We start from the raw sequence: 8201 nt of genomic DNA on the forward strand, positions 1-8201 counted from the left end.
GAAAGCAAAAAGCAGCCACACTCTTTCCTAGGAGGCAGAAAGCCACCGGCTGCTGGTCAAGACACAGGAAGGGCAGGAAGATGTGCCTTTGGATGAAAATTGTGTTCAACTACACAAAATATCAACAGATCATTGTTTAAAAAACAAAACACTAAGTTAAGTTGATTAAGGGGGAAAATCATGATTTGCATCACTTTTAAATATCATTTTGAAATCTGTTGAGTATTGAAAGAAAACAAATGTATACAATGTAACTATCTGCAAGTATACAGACAACATTTGTAGATACAAACCAGGAAATGGTTACTTCTAGAGAAAAAGACCAAGCAATAAGGTTAGAAAATCATTTTTCTTGTGTATCATTTATACTGTATGAACCTTTTTCTTCCCTCACCATGTACATTGTGTCAGTCGCGTCGATTGCTACCCAAAACCCACTCACCCCTTCCTGCCAAGAGACTCCTGGTTTTGTGCAGGATAGCGATGTGATGGATCTCCAAATGATCTACACTAGTCATGACAATTATGTTCCATGATTTCCCAGCTCCCTTGAAACTAGGAGAAGCATGTAAGGCACTTCTTTTAAAAAAATCATTGATAAACAGCTTGCATGGCACTGCCTTTTCCCTTTATCTTTTGTTCCTGACACAATTTCAGACTGATGGCTGGACGTGAAACAAACATCTTAGAGCACTGCCAAGGACAAAAGAATCACAGAGATTTTTTTTCAATATGTTTTTATTGATTTCAGAGAAAGGAAGGGAGAGGGAGAGGGAGAGAGAAACATCAGTGATGAGAGAGTCATTGATCGGCTGCCTCCTGCACGGCCCCTACCGGGGATCCAGCCTGAACCCCGGGCATGTGCCCTGACCGGGAACTGAACTGTGAACTCCTGGATCCTAGGTCGATGCTCAGTCACTGAGCCATGCTGGCTGGGCAGAATCACAGAGATTTTGATACATTGTGGAACCTGTATACTAAAGCCAGAACCTCCTGACCTCTTGTTATCTAAAATCGCAACTGTTTTCCTACCAGCTCCAGAAACATCACTTGATAGCTTGTTAGAAATGCCAAAGCTCAGGCCTCACCCCAGACCTACTGAATCTAAAACAGTTTGTTGACAAGGTCCCCAGGTGATTTGCAAATACATCAGAGTATTAGAATATCTGCTGTACAAAAAATAATCCCCTGCTTGATTAAGTTGATGTCAGGTGTTATGTTAATGGAGGTGAAATTATTTAAATCATACATGTATGAATTGCATTATCAATTTTAAAAATACTTAAAATATAAATACATCTGTGGTATAATAATAAGAATATTTATGTAAACTTAAAAAAATGTTTAGAGGCTTTTTATTTCCTTTTAGATAGGTTTAGAAGATCAAAATCTAATAATGGTAAATGAGGTTTCTATTCCCTTCAAAATAAAAAATAATTTCCAATTAATTACAAATGCCAAAGTTTTAATTTGTGAACCACCCTGCATAAAAGCTGTGGCTTGCCCTGGCCGGCATGGCTCAGTGGTTAGAGTGTCCGCCCATGTACTGAAAGGTTGAAAGTTCAATTCCCAGCCCTGGTCTGGGCACATGCAGGAGAAAAAACAATCATGTGTCTCGCTCGCATGGATAGATCTCGCTCTCCTTTCGTCTCCCACCCCTCCTTTGCACTCTCTAAAAATCAATGAAAAAAATATCCTTGGGTAAGGTTTAATGAAAAAAATAATTTTAAAAAATGATAAAAATAAAAAGCTGTGGCTTAAAATTAAAATAGCTCCAATAGTGAAATGCTATAGCTAGAGATAAATATACACATATAATCAATCTTTTTTTTTTTTAAGGAGAGAGAAAGAGAAACATTGATGTGAGAGTGAAACATGGATGGGTTGCCTCCTGCACACCCCCTACTGGTGGTGAACTGGTGACCTTTCCATGCACAAGACAACACCCAACCACATGATCCACACCAGCCAGGGCTAATCATCAATTTTCTTTTTAATTTCGCTAATTTGTTTTTTATTCTAGATTTGAATTTTATCAAATGTATGTTCTGCAATAATTGTATCAATCAAAGAAGATACTTTGTAGAGATTGATTTTTAGGTAGGGGTGGGGCTGTTGTTTAAACCCTAGATGTTGACAACAAATCACAGACTGCAATTACCTGCATCTGGTAAAAAACAAGCTCCCACCGCTAGCATTTTCAATTTCTTCTCACTGCTCAATTGAACTGCTTATGTATCCTGGCTCTGCTGTAAAGAAATTTTGGACTCGAATCCTTGGATTGATTTCAATGCACTGAATTGTCAGCTACAGAATTCTGTAAAATTTTTCTTCCTCCTACGTTTATTTAACCCAAAGGTTTGAAGTCTCAGTTGCCAAAAGTTTTGCACTTAACTAAAATTTCACAGGATAACTAAGAGAAGCAAAAAGAGGTGACTGAATCAATCCATTTTGTGCCCATATTCAGAACATATTTGTAGAATAGAAAATGTATCTATTTGATAAACCAAAAAGTTATACAGTGTATTCTATAAATATAGTTCCTAAACGTGCATGTAAGGCCGAGTGGAACAAGGCTCAGGGAGATGACTTATGCATGTAATCTCCATCTAATAGCTAATGCATCACTGCTACTGAGGTTTCAGAACTACGTTCCATAAAAAGAAGAGAGGAAAGGGATATTAAAGTAACTATACCTTTGTTATCACTCTGATACTGAAAAGATCACGTTGATTAAAACTCCATAAAAATCCCATCAGACTGATTGTTCATTGAAACAGCATGGGGGTTTTTGTTGTTGTTTTGTTCTTTTGTGTGTATGTGTTTTTTAAAGGATATGGACTTTTTAAAATTTTTTATGTTTTTATTGATTTCAGAGAGAGGAAGGGAGAGGGAGAGAGAGACAGAAACATCAGTGATGAGAGAGTTATTGATCAGCTGCCTCCTGCACGCCCCCTGCTGGGAATCGAGCCCACAACCCAGGCATGTGCCCTGACCGGGAATCGAACCTCGATCTCCTGGATCCTAGGTCAATGCTCAACCACTGAGCCATGCCAGCCAGGCCTAGTGTGGTTTGTTTATTTTCAATTTTATTTTAATTTATGACTACTGTGGATGGAGAAGGGGCCACATACTAAACCTGACAAGCTCAGGGGAGAACTGCATGGTGAGTTTACAAACTCAGAGACCTCAAGTAACCACATATGATGGCTGAACATAAAAATTTCTAACTAAAAGCAATTCATGGCAGGTAGTCATGTCCTAGGCAGGTACTTTCCTTGACAAAGGTCAATATTTACCTTAACTGAACCTGTCTATTGTCTTTTTGCACCTACAATAACATACCTTTGGGATGTCAGAGTAATTCCCTTTTTTTCAGACTCTTCAGGGCATAATTTCTGCCAAAGAATAGAGCTTCTCATTGTCATTCTGTTGCCCCAAAATACCACCTCTACATGGTATCAGTGTTACCTGTTAATTATCCTATACCCACCAATGTGAAAGAAGTTTTTGTCTCATTTTACTATGTATCCAATCTCAAAGATTTCCCCGCTTTGCTTTCTCCCACCTCCCTAATCTACCGCCAATGGATTCCACGTCGCCCCCTTAGGGCTCCTCCTTAATAAACTGCAGAACTGTCATTCTCTGGAGCATTTTCTCAATCCATTGAGATTTTACTTCCCAGCGATTGTCATCAGTTTGGCTCAAATAAACTCATAGAAATTCTTTACAGCTTTGGACATTTTTTACATTGACACTACACACCTTCAGTACCCATCTAAAATGGCTGTTTTTCAATAGGCAAAGTCTGAAAGATACTGTTCCTCTCACAACACTCTATTTTTCTATATTTTTTGCATGTCTATATCCAGGTCTTCTATTTGACTATGAGCCCATCCCTAGGACTTTGCCTGGTTCATAAACACTCTGTTTTTTTCACTTAGTTGTATGTTGGCCTCATGGCATCTCTAATGCTCACATGAATACAGTTGCCCTGCGGTGCTCGTGCTCTCCCAGGTTACCCATGGGTGCCCAATGAGCTTCTTGCTTGCTTCTGGGAGACTGGTTTGAAAGGCGGAAATCAGAACAGAAATAATAAAGTTGCCCTGGAGCTGAGTGGGATTAAAAGACAAGGATTTGGATTCCTGTCTGCCAATAATTGGCTGAAAGATTTTGAATAAGTCTCCTAACCTCTCTGGGTTTTGTGTTCTCAGTAAAATGAGGATTTTGCTCTAGATTCCATGATCTCCAGGGTCCATTACACCCCCACCCCCCATCTTCAATCTTCTGAGTTCTCTGCTTTTCCTCATTGGCCCCCACCGTCATCACCCCCCATTGTCATCACCCCCCATTGTCATCACCCCCCATTGTCATCACCCCCATTGTCATCACCCCCCACCGTCATCACCCCCCACCGTCATCACCCCCCACCGTCATCACCCCCCACCGTCATCACCCCCCATCGTCATCACCTCCATTGTCATCACCCCCCATTGTCATCACCCCTCACTGTCATCACCCCCCGCTGTCATCACCCTCCATTGTCATCACCCCCCATTGTCATCACCCCCCATTGTCATCACCCCCCATTTTCATCACCCCTCACTGTCATCACCCCCCACTGTCATCACCCCCCACTGTCATCACCCCCCATTGTCATCACCCCCCATTGTCATCACCTCCATTGTCATCACCCCCCATTGTCATCACCCCCCATTGTCATCACCCCCCATTGTCATCACCTCCATTGTCATCACCCCCATTGTCATCACCCCCCATTGTCATCACCCCCCATTGTCATCACCCCCCATTGTTATCACCCCCCATTGCCATGCGCAGGGCTGAGAAAAATTTAGGTGGTACTGTAGGGGGCGGGCAGGCTCCAGCAGCAACTGCTCTGAGATCCCTGATAATCCTCCATATCTTTTCTTGGTTTTCGGGAACGAGCCAGCTCTTCCCAATTGTGTTAGCCTAGGTAGCTAGTTAGTATTAACAAAGGAAGGGAGCAAAGAGAAGCAGACACTAAGCATAATAAAGTAGGAGCGGAATCAGATATTAAGCCTGACCCACTAAGAGGCCAGAACATTCACAGCTTCCGCCGGGGAACAGCTGCATCCTCTGGCCTCAGAACTTCATCCCAGGCAATCCCTGAGCAGGACGAATCTCCCAGGGGAACAGCGGGATGGGTACTGAGGTGCCGGGGCTATGGGGGAGCAAGGGAGACTTCCACGGGGGGGGGGGGGGGCATGTGCAGTAGAAGCCAGGGTGGCGCAGGGGGAGGTCCTTCGACTCTGAGGCATGTGCAGGTGCCATAAAGGGGTACGGCCTGGTCTGGGGAAAGGATCAGATTGGATGACAGCAGGAACCCCAGAAGGCCTAGGAAAGGCCAGGTTAAGGCCAGGGCCCAGTACAAGCCCAGGACATACCCAGGAAGGAGGTTGGTTAATTTGAAAGAACTTGCTCTTTCCGAAAACCAAGACAATATATGCAGGATTATCAAGGACCTTTGAGCAGTTGCTGCCAGAGCCTGCCTGCCCTCTGCATCCCTGAGGGTGTATTACTTCCCTTCACCCCAATAAATCTTACCACTATGTTTAAACTTCTCCCACGCCAGTGCCCTTTGAAATTCATTTCTCGTGACACCACAAGATCCCATTTTCCCTGGCAGCAGCACCACTCAGAGTATGTGTTTCATAACTTTAAAACTCCAACTGCAAAAGCCTTTCTAACATGATTATGGTTTTTTTTTTATTTTTTAAACTATAGGTAAGAAGTAGAAGCCCACGAGCAACTTTTAATGAATAGACACCACACTGACATACCTTGAAGTGATGCTCCAGTTCAGAAACAGGTTTCCCCTCCAAGATTAATTATCGCAGTCTGACACTATTACCCACTGAAATATTTTGCAAGCCTACAATACCAAGAGTTTCAAAAAGTGTCACACACCAGCAGTCCCATTACTGGCCACATGAATATGACAATTGAATATAATGTGAGGGGGGAGCCCCCCCCAGGTGGTTTTACCTGGTCCACCTGTCCTTTTGCAGGTGATAATGGTGAAAGCTGACACTGACCTTGGCAGGACTACCTTATACTTCTTTCTATTAGGTTATGGTTCCTTTTCAAATGCTTTGGAATGTGAGAAATAAAAAAGAATTCTGTTGATAACAACAAAATATGCTGCTTAGTGTCACCTTTTTCTGTTTCCTGACACACACATTTACAGAGCAATTGCCAGAGAAAATCTCTTTTCCCTTCTAATTGGATTGAACTGCTCCTAGATCTTTCTTCTAGTCCCCAAAGCAATAATGAGGGGGCTGGATTCCTTAAGGCAAAGACAGAATTATTTAAAGCACTCACAGCATGATTCTAACGCCAAAGCTGGTGTTTCCGCGCTCTCTCTGCTTTCCTTTTCTCCCTCCCTCCCTTTGCTGTTTTTATGAGTTTTCTTGGTTATATTTTTGCTCACAAATACCTAATTATTTTTTTCACTTGGTCTTTGGGTGTGTTAACTTTGAACATGTGTAGCACTGAACTGTGCTAAATAGCACAGGTCAGTAGGAGCCCCTACCCTAGGAGAGCCTTGCTGTATTTTTTGTAAGAATTCTAACCCTATTCCTTGGGCTACCACAAACCCTGGGTATGAAGAAAAGAAAGGAAGAAAACCACCTTGAGGCAAAATCTGTGCTTGGCAAATTTAGGAAGGCTGCTCAGCATGCTCTGCCGCCTTTCTATGTCTTAACATCCCCTCTCTCTCTGTTCCTCCCTCCACTCTCCCAAAGATTTTCTTATCACATCCCTTCCGTAAGTGGGAGGCAGGGGTTGATAATAAACAATAAAAGTAAGCCCTCAATTAGAAGGGGTATTTTCCCTACATTTAACAAATATTTTTCAATTTATGCAGATAAAATGCTAAGTCAGCCCCTGCCCTCAGGGAGGCTTGTACCCAGTACCCAGGAAAGAAAGAAAACAATCGCGCAGATAATATGTAGTGGGAGCTTGGTAATGCTCTGCCGGGAGGTTACCAGGTGCCAGGAGAGGGCACAGGGGGCCATCACGACCTAGTTTACTGGGCCCAGGAAGATGGAAAGAAAGATCTCAGATGTGATCTAAAGGACGAGTAGCTGAACTAGGTCACGGGAGGGGTCAAGGAGAACTCTCTTTTCAGGCCTTCAAAAGGCTCTGAGGAGAAAGAACACCTGGAGTATTAGGATTAGAAAGGAGGTCAGAATGGCAATATTAAAGGGAGCAAGGCTTCGGATGAGGTGGGAGGGGAAGGCAACAACCTGACCATAGAGATGAAGGGGTTCAGAACAAGCCTCCCCAAAATGCACCACTTTGCCATGTGGGTTGTTTTAAGCTGAAATCAGTCAAGACCCAGCAGACTCTAGAAGAATGTTTCTCTCTCCCTCAGCTGCTGAAAAGAATTTACATAGGGGCCTGCCCTAGAGATAAAGCTCTTGTCATAGAAAACTTCTATCTGAATGACCTATCTATGTAGCAGGGCGAACATCTAATTACCAAACATCTGCTCTTCTTTATCGGCCTGTGAATTACCCTCCTCCCCTTGGAAGCCCCAGGCCCCTGTTAATGTCAAGATGGCCTATTAACCTCAACTGCTCAACTTGCCCTGGGGTCTCATATTTATGGGACTCCCGTCCATACATAATTTTTTCCCCTGTTAATCTGTCTTATGTCAATTTAATTACTAGACCAGCCACAAGGATATAAGGATAGAGGGAAATTATTTTCCTCCCCAACAGAGGCTTTCTGGATAGAATATGATTTTGATCTTTCAAAACAATGCAACTGGAAGAAATGGAAGTGTTTAAGCCATTTGAGCACAAAAATGATCACACAGACTACACAAAGGGGAATAAATTAAAGGGTAGAAAATGTAAATATGGGCAAAATGCTTAGCAGGCAAACACATCCATAAAATAATTAACTTGATAAGTAATAGTTCGGAACAGGGTGATGCTTGTAAAAATAGAGATACATGAAAAAACTGGGGAGCTATTTCGGAGATAAAAGATCTGTGACCTGACATGAATTGAACATGGGTCTAAGGGTAAGGAACAGCTGAGGACGTGGTGCTGCTTCCTGAAGCAAGGATCACTCAAGCAGCGCTGCTGAGGACTCAGTACTGGACATCCTGATTTTGGGGTGCTGGTGACAGGGTAGTAGATGTGTCAAGT

This window comes from Miniopterus natalensis, chromosome 6 (genome assembly GCF_054644295.1).
Source record: "Miniopterus natalensis isolate mMinNat1 chromosome 6, mMinNat1.hap1, whole genome shotgun sequence".
NCBI lineage: Eukaryota > Metazoa > Chordata > Mammalia > Chiroptera > Miniopteridae > Miniopterus > Miniopterus natalensis.